The following is a 17,629-nucleotide window of genomic DNA, read 5'->3' on the forward strand; positions in this document are numbered from 1 at the left end:
TCTCAGGTCGGTGACTTCGGTGAATTGCATTTCACATTTTGTATATCTTTGCTCACACAAATATCTTAAGCAAAGCTCCTGTGCTGTGTTTTGAAGCAAAATGTCTCATTGCACCGTACAATTAATTATGCCCTCCAAATGGCATTTTGCGATATCGATCAATTGCAGAAATTGGTAATTTACTGTCAGTCCCATCGACCATTTTTCATGGACCATGTTCTATCAGCGCCTTTTTAATGTTGACCCATCATGAGCCCTGAACCATCCGGTGAAGAACTGAAAGTTATAATTTATTTTTCTGCTCTAAACAACTTTTAATTGATGCATGGGAACGCGAGGAAACAATAAATACGAAACAATATTGTATTGTAAACTTACTTTTTCATTATCTGTAATTTACAAAATAATGACTATTTGCCGAAAAAGATTTGCAACAAAGGCGATAGACCGCTGGAGTGGCGTTTGTCTATTTTGGAGGACGCCTTTTACATTTTTAGTGTTAATTTCGGTTATTCTGGGTAACCTTGTTTTATTTAATCGACAGTCGTATTCTTTGAATTAAGATAAAAACAAATGAACGTTTCGAGTGCTGCGACCCTTCGACAATACCAGTTTCTGTTTTTGTTTTAGGTCTCCAGTGTCCACAGGGCTTTATGTCAAGCCCTTTAAATTTTCATAGATGTTTCTGTTTCCAAAGCTATAACAACATGTGTTTACATATCGATTAAAGGCAAAATATTGCTGATGCAATTAAAGGAAACAGACGCTGAGAGTGCTGGAGAAACTTAAGAGGTCTGGCAGCATCTGTAGAGAGAGAAAGGCAGTTAATATTTGGAGACCGACAGTGAAGTGTCATTTTCTACAGATACTGCCAGTCCTGGTAAGTTTCTCCATCGTTCTATGTTTGTTTACTGATATATCACCTGTTTGCAAAACCTCCCAAAATTCTTCTCCGGATCATTCCAAAACAATCTTTGGCATCAAAGAGCTGTGCAGATGAGTAAACTGAGTGGTTTAGTGCCTTGAGTTAAGGCCTTGGCAATTCAGTGAACACTTAGCATTGCACAACAATAATGCAGGTTTTGAAAAATTGGATGGTAGCTGAATAGTGGGAACAATTTTTAGCTGATTTTGAATTACAATTACACAGTTGCATTTTTGAATTGAGCTGCTGATGATCTGATGTTTGATTTGGAAGAGACAACAGTTGCAAAAATATTGAGTATGTGTTACACTTTCCAGCTTAAACTGTTGTTGTTACTATTCATCATGTATTTAGAATTTACAATAATATTCTGTAAATACAATGGTGCAAATGTGAGCATAATTACAAACATACAAATGCACAGCAAAATTTTGAAGACTTCTGAGGAAATACCAGAAAGTTTATTTCAAAGTCAAAGAACAAAGTGAGTGCTGTGTTTTTTAATTGTGGGGGGTGGGGCTAGTGAATTCATTTTCCTATGTGTTCAAGTGGGGAGCTGGTAACTGAATGCAGTCTGATCTTTTACTAGATAAGATGAATGCAGTGCAGCCTGCTGGCCACCCACCAATTATTTGATGTCAGATTTTGAAGATTAAAGTGAAATTCTTTAAAAAAAAGAGAGGTTTTAAAAGTTTGGTCTTGACTTATTGTTTTACACTGTGTTGATAAACTGTTCAAGATATTTCAGGATAATTGTTAGATTATTGTGATTTTGACAAATTATAACACAATGGCAGGTTGGAAGCAATCTATGCTGTTTGTGAAGGGAAGCAGCTTTGGGAAGTAATTGAATGGCTGAACATTAAATAAACCTGAAGGTGAGTGAGTGATGTTTCAACTCCATAATTGTTGAGTTCTTTACAGACCATAAAAATGGCAAGAATAGAAAAAGGAACCTCAGTGATCAATGCCTCTGGGTGAATTGCTTAGTCATTTTGTTGCATAAAAAAGCATGTATATGTCACTCATTCATCAACATTTGAGTACAGCATGTTTATTTCTCTGCAATTGACATACTACCATCAATCTTTAACATTGTAATACTTTATTGCTATTAATGTGAGAAATAATGTTTGGGTACTGTAACAATATAAATTACTCTTTGGAATGTGTGGTGTAGATCTTTCTCCCCAGTCAATTGTGTTGTAGCTGGGAGCACAGATTTATAATGGGCTCATGTCATAGAGTAGATGTTGTGTGTTGGAAGGGCCTTGTAGAATGTCGGTTGTATGATAGCCCCTGTGACACAACTTCTTCCACTATTTGCTACCTTTGTGTACTGTTAGGATTAAAATGATATCTTCAAACCAGATCATTTAAGGGTTAATTGGACATGACAATGAGCATCTGAAGACAAGTGGAAAATTATTGGTGTAATGGGAGACAGCAGTAGTTGTTGTGGCTTTTGGGGAACCAAGTAAGACAGTCACCTGGAGGATGGTTTTCTACACAACAGAATGTCTGGACAAGTACTGAAAGCACACGGTATAGTATTAATATCAGGGCTTCTGCAGCATTTTGTTGGACTCCACCTCAGAATGTGATTGTGACTGGTGCCAGGAAGCCAGAGTCCTCCAGACCAGCCATTGTAAAGCGAGCTCCCATATGGGAAGGAGGCAGTGAGACTCATTGTTAGACATGTTCAACAAGTCCAATGTAGCTTAAACTGACAGATGCACTCATTAGTTTCCATGTTTCTAATATGTCTTAAGTAGATTGTTACTATCATTCACTATTTTTATATGTATTTACTGCTATATATACATATTTATTTACTGTTTTATGTACATATCTACTGCTTGATGTATGCTTATTGCTTAATATATTAATTTACTGTTCAAAATATTAATCACAGCTTAGTAAAAACTACCAATAAACTTGTTAATTAGAATCATTTAACTTGTAGAACATATTGTTACATCCTATCAAATCCAACATTGTTTTATGCCTGTTTAGTAATGGCCACATTTGTACTCCACTATTCTATGGGTAGGTTTTACTCAGCTCACTTTTTAACTCTTCAAGTTCCTTTACCACTCAGAGTAAGGAGTACAAAACATTCATATTCATGCTTTCTAATATAATAGGAAGAATGCTGAATGCCCAGAATACTGCAAGAGATACCATTGTCCATGTGAATTCATGGTGAGAAATAAAAGCTGTACTTATACCATGATTTCGAGCACTAAAATATTAACTTTCTGAAGTATCATTTGGCTCTGATTCAAGAATGCTAGCTAGTTTTGGGGGAGCGGGTCGGGGAGGTGGGATTCTAAATTAGGGGAATAAATCATATCCTTTGCAGTCAGGATTGAGAATCCCAAAATTAATGTCAAAGTAAAACAGCTGAAAAATAATCTGCAATGGGATGATTCAATTGTTGTATTTCACATTAGAAACAAAGCCTAGAAAAGGTTACAGCAAATCTCTTACTAGGGGAATACTAAGAGGGAGGAGGTAAATTGAAAAACCGAACCTTGTGAATAATAACTATTAATTAAGCCATGTGCAACCTGGCATGGGGGCAAACAAAATAGGAAACTCATGGCGAGAAGAGTGATGAGGGAAGGAGTGGTCCAATTTCATGGGCCACTGACTGCAGTACTGAGGCTGAAACGAACTGTACCATTGTGACAAGTTGCATCTGAACTGGGTTGGGACCAAGGTCCAAGTTATAAGGTTAACAAGGGCTGTAAATCAGCCTTTAATAACATGAGGGAAGCTGATAGAAATTGAAGAAAACTAAAATCGTCAGGTAATGTGAGTGAAGGAAGGAATGAAAATAACCGGAATGCTAGAGATTAGATAAAGTCACAGATCACAAAAAAAAGCTACTAAAATCAAAGGGATAGAAATGATAAATTAAGCTATTTAAAGTGTTGATATAAATACCACATATTATTCATGTAGTATTCAAAACAATAATGCTGTCAGTTTAACCACAATTTGTAGAGGAGATTCTGATGCAGTAAGAATGTATGAAACACAGCTACATGGAAAATAAAAATATTTTAATGCGTATCTAGGGAGGAGAAGAGAGCTAGTGTAGCTGTACAAGTTAAAGATGACATAATGGTTGTAGAAGAAAGGATGTAAACAGCAGAAAGGTAGATACAGAATTCCTATAGATGGAGATACTAATAATAAAGGTGTATAAGAGACCACAAAATAGTGGAAGGGAATTGGAGAAAGAGCTAGATCAATAAATCTGTTGTGATTAACAAGTACATAATAATAACTGAAGATTTTAACTACTCCTGAAATAAATTGGCAGAAGCAGCTTGAAGAGAAGATGGAATTGAATTTTTAATGCTTTACTGTTTTCACATTATCTCTCAGTACATAAGAAACTCAATAGTAATAGGTGACCATAGGTATCATTACCCATTATACCCAATCTTTATAATGGTTAATGAATTAGAAGAAACAAAAGTATTTGCAGTAATGATCACAATTTTGTAAAATGCAAGATTTTTGGGGATGACTGAATAGGAGAAAGATGAAGGATTGGATTTGAAATAAAGAAAAAAATCTGAGGAGGTGAGAGTGTAGCCGAAGGAAGTAACTAAGAAAATCTTGTAAAATAGAGCAACAGAAACGTGTGAAATCTTTGGGTCATCACTAAAGTTGAATGTAAATACATTCCACTCAGGTGAGGTGGCCCCAGTTGGTGACCCTGCCCTGCCCCGTCCCCAGCAATGATTGCACCACCCCATCATTCTGCCATTTTTAATACATTGAAAAGAAAGTCTGACAACTCCTGCCTGCCTGTTATATGTTGTGGGCAGAATGTCAATAGGGTCAACTATGCTTCTAACCAGCTCAATTTACTCTTAATTGTTCAGTTACATATAATATGTGGGCTATCAATATTGGCAGGTTGCAGGAAAAGTTGAGAGATCTGTTTTCATATATAGGTTTCAGAAAGGATGTGAGAAATCTACCAGAATAGTACCAGGGATGAGGAACTTCTGTTATGTGAAAATACTGGAGAAACTGGAGTTGTTCTCTTCAGAACAGGAAATGTTAATTGAAATATGGGTGTTCAACTTCATGAAGAGTTTAGGTCGTGTACATAAGGACAATTTGTTTCCGTGGCAGAATGTTGGGTAACCAAATATATTGATTTTAGGATAAGCTTACAAAAGAACTAGAGGGAACTTGACTATGCACTGAGTTGTTGTGATGTGCAAGAGACTCTTCAAAAGGATGGTGGAAACAGATTCTGTAGTCACTTTCAGAAAGTTATTTGATAAATAATTGAAGGGCAAACAATAACAGACTGTGGAGTTAGAATAAGAATAGTACTAGTTGAATCAATCTACCAAAGTGATAATGGGCATTATGGGCCAAATGGCCTCTGTGCTGTAATATTCCATGATTCTACATCTTTATGTATTGACAATTACATGGTATCACTTACAAGCTGGTGCTATTCAGTGAAATAAAAACATTGATTTGCTATTAGATTATCAACTATCTACTCTGTTCTAATCTGAAACATTATGGTACTGATCCTTCTAATAAACAGAAGTACAGTTGAGGGAACCATCCACTGGAGCTACATGAAGCAGCTGTAAGAAAATTGGATACTAATTGCTCATGTCCAAAAGTGGACTAAACTGCTTCATCTGTTGACAGCTGCTTTCCTCATGATCTTCACTTGAGGGGAGATAAAACAGCAAGAGGCCATTAGCTATATTAATGAGAGAATACTAAATATTACCACCATTAGGGTGGTCTTGTGCCTCAGTGGGTAGCAGCCATTCTCAGAATCCGAAGCTCTATGTACAAGCACTTCAGAATTTTTGGCCATGACATGGCAAGATGATGACAACGGTGATACAATGACATCAAAGGAAATGTTAATGCCCTTAGGGTGGATTAAAATCTCACCACAAAAGCAAGAAATAATAAAGTTATGATGCACTCATATAGGGGCCTGAACAACATGGGCCGTGGCAAGGCTTGTGTCAATATCGTGCGAAAAGTCTGGCGAAGCCAACTTGACCTTGAGAGCAATTTGTGGCAGTTTTTATTGATCTGCTGGGCATCAACATATGTTTCTTGCTAGGCAGTGGTTAGTTGTCTATTAAGGGAGAGTATTGCTCTTAACAACCGTACTACTACAGCACATCTCACCTTAGTAATATGTAGCTTTCTATCAATCTGAACCTACTGATCAAACTAGATGCTGTACATTTTCAACATGGAAATAGAGTGGGTACCTGATGACTTCATCTCGCTGCTTGCTTCAAAGAACCTCATTCTTGAACACTGGGCACCAACATCGCAGGGCACACTCCACGGACATTGACATCTGATATGTGTTAGCCTTCAAGAACACTCATGGCACACTGCCAACTCACTGAACATTTCTGAATTCAGGCTGCATGAAAATGCAGCTGCAAGGACACTTTGGGCTCAGGGACACCCACCTCGCTTGCTGATGGGACCAGGCTGCATTTCTGACCTGCTTGCACACTCAGTCTGACTCTACTTAAATGCTCATAGTATCCACGCCTTGCATTGCCTTGTCTTTCCTTTGTGCGCCTTACTCCCACAGCCAGAGATACCAGGTTCACAATTTTGGTCTATTGCCTTGCATTTTGTGCAGACACCAAAGATGTGAAGGATCTTATAGTTATCAGCAGTCCTCAGTCAAGAGAAATAGTATTTACTTGGCGGATTTTGACACAATAACTCAAGGGCAGCCTTCGACACCAGTCCACGTATATAGACATTGTCAGTCAGCTGCTAGGGGCAGCTAGAGTTGAGATCCTTTTCACATAAGGGGTGACAAGCTGCATATTGGGCAGTACACCATCTCTCTTGAGTCTTGCTGTTCTGTTGTGCACTACTGGAATGAAAAAGAGGCAGGTAATAAGAGTGATGAAAGTGAGTGGCACAGCTGTCACTGTTGCAGGTAGGAGGTGTCCCAAGTGAATAAGTAGCCAGTGCAGAGGTCATGCAGGGTGGATGGTTGGTTGCTGACAGTGAGTGAGAGAAAATTTTACTGGCATTAATGAGCGTGATAGAGTAGGAGCCTTGGTGGGAAGCGGGTACAGGAGCAGAGATATAGGGAGTGTGAGGGATCAGAGAGAAGATGGTGGCACTTATGCTGATGGAGTCATTGACCTCCTTCCTGCATTGCTATGTGTTCCTGCAGATGGTTGAGGATATATTGACCAGGCCTACTCTGGGGGAAGAGAACATCTGCAACACCAAGTCCAACAGGATCTCCAGGTCCCAGCCCAGAAATCAGGATGCAAACATTCTCTTCCCTACCATGTTTGGGGTTCCGGCCAAGGATTCCAGACTTTTACACAACAATCTTTTGGACCAACCAGCCTGAGTACACAGTGATGAGTTCTTCCAGGAAAGGCAAGCAGTGAGATGATACTAGAATTGGGTGAAGGGTGCCATAGGGCCAGGGTAATCCTTAATAAGTCAGGCTTGGCACGAAATCTTGAGGCCTTGTAGCAAAAACACCCCACAAAAAACTTCATGCATATGGTAATTTTCCAAATAAAACATATGGTCATCACTGACAAAGGGATGAAACCTAATAATTATTGATTCTCATAAACACCCATCCATTTAACTAATATCCTTTTAGAGAGTAAAATCTTTCACTTTTACTGCTGGGGGGGATGACCTACCAGAGGAAAGCCATAGAGTCAGTTCTCTGGCACTGAGCCTGACACTGTGGCAAAGAAGGGAAGGAGACAGAATAGAAAAGTACTCGTGGTAGGGGACTCGATAGTTAGGGGAATCGACAGGAGATTTTGTGGTCAGGATCGGGATTCTCGGAAGGTATGTTGCCTCCCTGGTGCCAGGATTCGGGATGTCTCCGATCGGGTATATAAGGTTCTAAAAGGGGAGGGTGAACAGCCAGAAATCGTGTTACATATTGGCACTAATGATATAACCAGGAAAAGGATTGAGGATATAAAAAGTGATTTCAGGGAGTTAGGATGGAAGCTGTAAAGCAGGATGAACAGAGTAGTGTTCTCTAGTTTACTACCGGTGCCACGAGATAGCGAGGCGCGGAACAGGGAGCGGGCGCAGCTTAACACGTGGCTGCACAGCTGGTGTAGGAGGGAGGGCTTCAGATATGTAGATAATTGGGATGCCTTCTGGGGAAGGTGGGACCTGTACAAGAAGGACAGGTTGCATCTGAACTGGAAGGGGACCAATGTCCTGGGTGGAAGGTTTGCTCGAGTAGTTCGAGAGGGTTTCAACTAGTATGGCAGGGGGGTGGGAACCTGAGCTGTATACCGGAGGTGAGAGTTGATGCAGATGAGGCAATAGCAAGAGGTAGACCAGCTAGTGGGAAGGATTGTCCTGGCAAGGAACCAAGGGATCAGTTAAAATGTGTTTGCTTTAACGCAAGGAGTATCAGGAATAAAAGTGATTAACTTAGAGCATGGATCAGTACCTAGTGTAAGGATGTTGTGGCCATAACAGAGACATGAGTTTCTCAGGGGCAGGAATGGTTGCTGGATGTTCCAAGGTTTAGAGCATTTAAAAAGAATAGGGAGGGGGGAAAAAGAGGAGGGGGTGTAGCACTACTAATCAGAGAGGGTATCACAGCTACAGAAGCTTCCATTGTCGAAGAAGATCTGCCTACCGAGTCAGTATGGTAGAAATTAAGAACAGCAAGGGAGCAGTCACCTCGTTAGGGGTTTACTACAGACCTCTCAATAGCAGCAGGGAGATGGAAGAAAGCATAGGTCGGCAGATTTTGGAAAAGTGTGGACGTAGTAGGGTTGTCGTAATGGGTGACTTTAATTTTCCCAATATTGATTGGAACCTCCTTCGAGCAGAAGATTTGAATGGAGCTGTTTTTGTAAGGTGTGTTCAGGAGGGTTTCCTAACTCAGTACGTTGACAGGCCGATGAGGGGAGAGGCCATTCTAGACTTGGTGCTCGGAAACGAGCCGGGGCAGGTATCAGATCTTGTGGTGGGAGAGCATTTTGGTGATAGTGACCACAACTGCCTCACATTCTACAGAGCTATGGAGAAGGAGAGGATTAGGCAAAATGGAAGGATATTTACTTGGGAAGAGGAAACTATGATGCGATTAGACATGAGTTAGGAAGCATGGATTGGGAGCAATTGTTCCATGGTAAAGGCACTATAGATATGTGGAGACTATTTAAGGAACAGTTGTTGCAAGTGATGAATAAATATGTCCCTCTGAGACAGGCAAGAAGGGGTAAGATAAAGGAACCTTGGATGACGACAGCGGTGGAGCTTCTCGTCAAAAGGAAAAAGGTAGCTTACATAAGGTGGAGGAAGCTAGGGTCAAGCTCAGCTCCAGAGGATTACAGGCAGGCGAGGAAGGAGCTCAAAAATGGTCTGAGGAGAGCCAGGAGGGGGCACGAGAAAGGCTTGGCAGAACTGATTAGGGAGAACACACAGGCATTTTACACTTATGTGAGGAATAAGAGAATGGTCAAAGAAAGAGTAGGGCCGATCAGGGATAGCATAGGGAATTTGTGTGTGGAGTGTGAGGAGATGGGGGAAGCCCTAAATGAGTTTTTTGCTTCTGTCTTTATGAAAGAAACAAACTTTGTAGTGAATGAAACTTTGTAGTGAATGAAGAGCAGGTATGCATGCTGGAATGGTTGGAGATAGAGGAAGCTGATGTGCTGAAAATTTTGTTAAACATTAAGGTTGACAAGTCGCCAGGTCCAGACCAGATTTGTCCTCTGCTGTTTTGGGAAACGAGAAATGCAATTGCTTCGCCACTTGCGAAGATCTTTGCATCCTCACTCTCCACTGGAATCGTACCTGAAAACTGGAGAGAGGCAATTCTCTCCAAGAAAGGAAATAGGGAAATCCCCGACAATTACAGACCAGTGAGTCTCACGTCTGTCGTCTGCAAGGTGTTAGAAAGGATTCTGAGGGATAGGATTTATGACTATCTGGGAGAGCATGGCTTGATTAAATGCAGTCAACACGGCTTTGTGAGGGGCAGGTCATGCCTCACAAACCTTATCGAGTTCTTTGAGGATGTGACTAGAAAAGTTGATGAGGGTCAAGCTGTGGATGTGGCGTATATGGACTTCAGCAAGGCATTTGATAAGGTTCCCCATGGTAGGCTCATTCAGAAGGTCAGGAGGAATGGAATACAGGGGAACTTAGCTGTCTGGATACAGAATTGGCTGGCCAACAGAAGACAGCGAGTGGTAGTAGAAGGAAAATATTCCGCCTGGAAGTCTGTGTTGAGTGGTGTTCCACAAGGCTCTGTCCTTGGGCCTCTACTGTTTGTAATTTTTATTAATGACTTGGATGATGGGATTGAAGGATGGGTCAGTAAGTTTGCAGATGACACAAAGGTTGGAGGTGTCGTTGACAGTATAGAGGGCTGTTGTAGGCTGCAGCGGGACATTGACAGGATGCAGAGATGGGCTGAGAGGTGGCAGATGGAATTCAAACTGGATAAATGCGAGTTGATGCATTTTGGAAGGTCAAATTTGAAAGCTGAGTACAGGATTAAGGATAGGATTCTTGGCAGTGTGGAGGAACAGAGGGATTTTGGTGTGCAGGTACATAGATCCCTTAAAATGGCCACCCAAGTGGACAGGGTTGTTAAGAAAGCATATGGTGTTTTGGCTTTCATTAACAGGGGGATTGAGTTGTGAGATCTTGTTGCAGCTCTATAAAACTTTTTGGTTAGACCACACTTGGAATACTGTGTCCAATTTTGGTTGCCCTATTATAGGAAAGATGTAGATGCTTTGGAGAGGGTTCAGAGGAGGTTTATCAGGATGCTGCCTGGACTGGAGGGCTTATCTTTTGAAGAGAGGTTGACTGAGGTTGGACTTTTTTTCATTGGAGAAAAGGTGGAGGGGAGGGGACCTAATTGAGGTATACAAGATAATGAAAGACATAGATAGTCTCTGGCTATCGACTCTATTTCCCAGGGCAGAAATGGCTAACACGAGGGGTCATAGTTATAAGCTGGTTGGAGGAAAGTATAGAGGGGATGTCAGAGGCGGGTTCTTAACACAGAGTTGTGAGAGCATGGAATGCATTGCCAGCAGCAGTTGTGGAAACAAGGTCATTGGGAACATTTAAGAGACTACTGGACATGCATATGGTCACAGAAATTTGAGGGTACATACATGAGGATCAGTGGTTGGCACAACATTGTGGGCTGAAGGGCCTGTTCTGTGCTGTACTGTTCTATGTTCTACCTAGTCTTATGGGCAGGAATTATTTGTAACTGGAAAGGCAGTATGGCTTTGTGTGTGGGAAATGAGGTCCCACTAACTTGATGGAATTTTTTTTTGAGGATGTGATGAATAGGATTGAAGAAAGAGCAGTGGACTTCAGTCAGGCATTTGACAAAGTTCTGCAACTGGACTGGCTTAACAAGGCTAGATCAACAAGAGTACGAGGAGAACTAGCCATTTGGATACAGAACTGGCTCGAAGTTTGCTGGTGGAGGGTTGCTTTTTGGACCAGTGGCCTCTGACTAACGGTGTGCCACAAGGATCGGTGCTGGGTCCAAAGTTTTTTGTCACTTATAAAAATGATTTGGATGTGAACATAGGTATGGTTAGTAAGAGACCAAAATTGGAGGTGTAGAGGACAGCAAAGAAGGTTACCTCAGAGTACAACAGGATCTTGATCAGATGGACTGATGGGGTTTAATTTAGGAAAGGCAAATCTGGGATGGATGCTTACACTTAATGGCAAGGTCCTAGGTAGTGTTGCTGAACAAAGAGATCTTGGAGTGCAGGTTCATAGTTCCTGAAAGTGGAGTCACAGAGAGCCAGGATAATGAAGAAGGTGTTTGGTATTCTTGCTTTTATTGGTCAGTGCTTTGAGCATAGGCATTAGGTCATGTTGTGGATGTACAAGACATTGGTTAGGCCACTTTTGGAATACTGCATTCAATTGTGGTCTCTCAGCTGTAGGAGAGATGTTGTGAAACTTGAGAGGGTTCAGAAAAGATTTCCAAGGATGATGCCAGGGTTGGAGGGTTAGACCTATAGGGAGAGGCTGATTAGGCTGGGGCTGTATTCCCTAGTGTCGAAGGCTGAGGGGTGGCCTTTATCGAGGTTCGTAAAATCATGAGGGGCATGGATAGGGTGAACAGTCACCATCTTTTCCCCAGGGTAGGGGAGTTCAGAACTAGAGGGCATAGGTTTAAGTTACAAGGGGAAAGGTTTAAAAGGGACCGAAGGGGCAACTTTTTTATGCAGAGGGTGGTGCGTGTATGGAAAAAAAATGCCAGAAAAAGTGGTGGAAGCTTGTACAATCACAACATTTTAAAAGGCATGTGAATGGTTATATGGATAGGAAGGGTTTAGAGGAATATGAGCCAAATGCTGGCAAATGGGACTAGATTAGTTTGAGATATGTAGTTGGCATGGATTAGTTGGGCCAAAGGGTCTGTTTCTATGTTGTTCATGTCTATGATTCTGTGACCAGATACATAGCAATATGATTGTCTGTCTGGTCATTGCCCTTTTGAAGTTTGCTAGCAAGTCACTCACTTCAAGGCCATTTAGGGATAGGTAGCAAATGCTGGGCCTGACAGTGATGCCCACATGCCACATTAGAATAAGGGTAAAAACAAATCGCACAATGCCAGGTTATAGTCCAACAGGTTTATTTGGAAGCACTAGCTTTTGGAGTGCCGCTCCTTCATTGGGTGGTTGTCAACTACCACCTGTTGTACAACATCTACTAATGCAAAGTGGTGCCCTTCCAGCTTTACTCTAAACAGTGAAGAGACATCTTCAGCCCCGAGTGTTCTGTGGTAATTATGGATTGGACCATCGTGGTGTTTTTCCTTAGGATAGGAAAATAGATTACAAACCTTTCCACATAACTACTTGACACCATTTTCCAAGCTTGTGGTTTCAAATAAACCTGTTGGGCTATAACTCGGTGTTGTGTTTGTCCACTTTTGAATTTGTTCACCCCAGCCCAATACTGGCAACTCCATTCCGAGGCAAGGTTGCAAAAATATGGAAATTAAATTATTTTGTCAGATTTAAATAAATTATTTAAATTAGAAAAAGACATTTTCCAACATGAAGTCAGGGTTTTCTAAAATGTTCACACATAAAATGAACAAAAATTTTTTTTACACTCTGCCTTACGTTGAATGAGGACAGATGTAATACATTTGTTGATTAGCTTTTTCACCTTGTCATTGCATGGTCATAAGTTTCCTCCTAGATAAGAATATCATTCTATGGCACTGGCTGTTAATTTAATGGTTGACCCTTCTTATACACTGAAACTGAATTTTGTCTATTCAACTTATTGAAATTGCGTTAGTGAAAAGGAGGCTATCAGAACACTCTACTGAGGGCTGCCTGTTATCTTGTGGCTTGCGTTCAGGGTAAGGACTGTGCACTATTTTTATTCTGCTATGTCGAAGTGAAAGGTGACTTATGTGGCAGCTTTTAATTTTCAAAAATTTAGAAATTATTTTGGAAAATTATGATAGTGGATGTTGTGAAAACCTGAAATATCAGTTGAAATGAATGATGGAAAGTGCTAATTTAAGCAAAACTACAGAGCTATATGAGTGATAATTAAATTGTTACTTTACAATCACTGGAATACAATACTTATACATTTTTTTATATTACCAATTACATTAAGTTCAGCTGCATTAGCATTCATGTGTTTTTTTTCCTGTACCTGTTTGTGAAATTTATCCCTTATTTATTGTACATGTCTGGGCAGTTCTCTGAATAACACTTAAAATCTCTCCATATTTAAAAACTTCATTTACTGCAGTGATTCCCGTCAGCACTTGAGTTGGTGTTTCCAAAGGGATTTTAAATTCTTAGTGCTAATGACTTATACATTAAGTTACGTTTTTCACTGAGGTAAATATGGGGAGCTGGAGGATTAAACCAGTAGATTCGCTTAATTGAGCAGTAATTCACACTACACCACTACTCCCATCGTGGAATATGTTAACAGAAATGTGACCTCAAGAAATCTGCTTTCTTTGGATTGTTCAGCCTGTGTTCAAAGCATGTAAACTTTTGGGGAATTTTTTTAGCTTAGGATAACAGACTAAGTTATTAATCTGAAGAAAAATAGAAAGTGCTGGAGAAATTAGAAAAGAAGTGCTAGAGTGCTATATTAAAATATATTAAAATACCATCTAAATATTATTTGAAAACTATTTATTAGGTGGCATTCTTTGCCTGTCCATTTGCTTTGGGGTCTTTTTAATGTGGTTTGGTCAATCCAAGGGATGCATTAGGTGTTGCTGTGTGAACTATAACAAATTTAAATGACCATGCTTCATTCTGTGCCAGCTACTTTAATGTTTATCTGACTTTGCAACCTTCTTTCCTCTGCTTCCTTCTTCTAGCTGTGCGACCATCCATGTCAGGTGGTTTCCAGCCACCTCCTTGCACAGTTTCTCCACTGCCCTTTCCGACCTGATCAACACATGACATGACATAAACCCCCAAGCCTTATTAGGGAAATATTTACTCTACAGGCAAGAAGGTTTCCTTCCAAAAATGACCAATAACAACATCACTACATCACACAGTCAAACTCTTAAAGTCAAAGTCCACCATTACCACACAAACAACATCCCGCCCCCTTTTACATCAGAGGCTCTTTCGATGAAAACATTCTCAATACATATACGATTATATATACAAAGTCAGTAGGTATACGTTCTGGAGGATGTTGATTCCTGTGTGGCAATCGGGCCTTTTGAGGTATCTGTTTGTTTTTCTTGTTGGCTGTAACAACTGGGGTTTTGGGTGTGCTAAACATATCAGCTGTTGTTGTCTTCTCTGAGGTGAGTGAATGTTCAGAGTTTCACAATGATGATGTGGTATTCTCCACTAAAGTTCTATCTTCCTCAGATGCTCCAGTTATTGTGCTGTCCCCAAGTATGTCTAGATCTGTATGTAGCACAGTTATTTGTGGATCTTCAATTAATGTTGGCGCATTCTGGCACACTTGTTCAGGTTGTCAAAAGTTGATCAGCATGTCTTCCCCATACTACAGCATCTGTCATCTGTATGATGTTGGAGACTGGTCCAGTCTGTGTTACAGCGATAGCTGGTGACCAATTCTCACCAGTGGTGTAATTCCTCACCAAGATTAGCGAGGTACTGGAAATGCACAGCAGGTCAGGCAGCATCCGAGAAGCAGGAAAATTGATGTTTTGGGCAGGAGCCCTGCCTCATTCCTGACGAAGTGCTCCTGCCTGAAATGTCGATTTTTCCTGCTCCTTGGATTCTGCCTGACATACTGTACATTTCCAGTACCACACTAATCTTGACCCAGCATCTGCAGTCCTCACTTTCGCCTAATTCCTCACCAACACTACTTAATCGTTTTTAGAGAATATGACGTTTTGGCCTTGTTCTCTTATTGGAAAACCTGATTTTGTTGTTTCATGTTGACAATATCTTTTGTCATGGGTGAATTGTTTGGGCAGTTGATTCATTCAGCAAAGGTAATTCCAGAGAGCTCATTAGCATTCCTGTTTAAAGTATTGGCAATTCAGCTTACTTGTATGATTGTGAGGTGACAGTAACAATGCCTACCTCTGCAAATGACCCAGTGCTGGAGAAGGTATAAGGCCCAAATGTTGTGGTCAGTAGACTGCAGTTGATTGGTCCAGTAAATTCCTGGCCACAAGGATATTGGTGGAATCATCTAATGCCAAAAGTGATTCCTAGAGCTTCTTTGTGCATATAATTCATTTCTGCTTTATTTAACAATCTTGATGCAAACACTATTAGCTTCTCTTCACATTGGGTAACATTTGAGAAACAACTGCTCCCACTCCATACAGTGATACATTGCATGCTAGTTGCAATGGTAACTTTGGATGAAAAAGGATCAGGTCTTCTGATTTTAATAAAGCCTTCTTGGCTTGTGCAAAAGTTCTTTCATAATGTTTCTCCCATTTCCGAATCTTATTTTGACATCATAAATTGTGCATTGGCGGAGAATGGTTGCAAGGTTTGGGACTTGCCCATCATTGTAATTTAGCAAGCCCAAAACTGATTGGAGTTCATTTACATTTTTAGGTTATGGTGTTTCGTTTTGAAGTCTCTTAGCATTGTGTAGTCTCTTAGCATTAATGACATAACCTAAGTATTCAATTGAAGATTTTTAAAAAATTCACATTGTCTTTCCTCACTCTTATGCCATAATTTTTAAGTCCCTGCAGACCAACTGTAAATTGTGGAGATGCTCTTTTTCATTTCTAGTTGTGAATAAAATGTCATCTAGGTTAACACTGGAATTCTTCCAATCCACTTAAAATCTGATCCATGGCACATTGGAATAACACAGGTGCAGATGTGATTCCCAATAGAAGTCTCTTGTATTTAAATACTCCTTTGTGTTGCAATTGTCAAGTATTTCTTTGACTTGGGATCAATGGTCATCTGGAAATAAGCTTGAGTAATATCATTTGAATGAAAACTAACCTCCAGGTGGTCTAAATAGGTCCTTGGTTACAGCAAAGGATACTGCTTAGCGCATAGTACTGGATTAATATTGACCATTATAATCACTTCAGATGCACAGGGATCTATTTTTCTTCATCACTGGTACATTTTTCTTCATCACTTGATGTTGTAGACATGGTCCACTCACTCACATTTACAGGTTCAAGGACATCTATCTTCACCAATGTACCTTAGGTCTGATTTCATAAGGCACTGATCTATCTTGCAGTATTGATTCTCATCCTTGATTTTCAATTTGATAGACTTTTTCTGTACTTCCCAGATCCCAATGACACATTCCTTACGAATTTATGATAAAATCAATCTCTGAATCTGACTAACTCAGAATAGGACTAATGCAGACTCAAACTATTAGCTGCCATTTTGTGAACTCTCATGCCCAAACTCCGCTGTTAAGCTTCTGTGGCGATTACTCCTAATGAGGCTGCTGTTTCTAGTGTTTCCTTTAAGTCTTAGTTTCTACTATCAGTGATCACTTCCCAATTGTTACACAGCTTAAACCCCATATCCATCTGTCTCTGACAGCATCATTTAAGAGCTGACTATATTTGCTTAAAATTTGTTAGCTCAAACAAAATAATAGAATCTCTCTGTGCAAGAGTTCAAGCTCTCTATTTTATTGTCAAGTGACCATGAGGTTAAAATTGGACACTCTGAATTAACTCATGGCTGGAGTAATCAGGCCTGACAGAAAATTGACCAAAGGAAATTAAATAGCAGCTGTTGACTACAGAGAACATAGGAAACCAAGGTCAAAGATGTCACAGAGGTTCAGAAAAAACCAGTTGCAATCAGCCTGAGGATTATGTATTGGAGAAATATCAATCAGACTTTCGGGCACCTTGAATTCCAGCCAGTGCCTGAGGATGTCCACTTCACATCTCTCTGGAATGGCAACAGTGAAGGGTTTTGAAGCAAGTCCACTGGGTGCTTTGACCCCTGCTCATGACCACATTGGCCAAAAACCATAGAACATTCTGGAAAGTCAAGGGCATTAAAGGTTGGGGATACAAACACACATCTGGGAGCCACCCCTCAGTGAAGGCTCAAAGCAAGACTTGTAGTGGCAGGCCATGCAGTAACCCAAGAAGATTGCAGGAGAGAATCCATACTGACCTGAGAGACCCACCTTCATGGAAGA

At 40.4% G+C, this 17,629-nt stretch overlaps 1 protein-coding gene across 1 annotated transcript in view; it reads left to right on the forward strand.

The window, feature by feature from the left end:
* LOC140480421 (zinc finger protein 385D-like) overlaps nt 1-17,629 on the forward strand; it is a 1,040,629-nt gene that overhangs the window by 20,301 nt on the left and 1,002,699 nt on the right. The gene's annotated exons all lie outside the window — the stretch shown is intronic.

This window comes from Chiloscyllium punctatum, chromosome 8, assembly GCF_047496795.1.
Source record: "Chiloscyllium punctatum isolate Juve2018m chromosome 8, sChiPun1.3, whole genome shotgun sequence".
NCBI classification, from domain to species: Eukaryota; Metazoa; Chordata; class Chondrichthyes; order Orectolobiformes; family Hemiscylliidae; genus Chiloscyllium; species Chiloscyllium punctatum.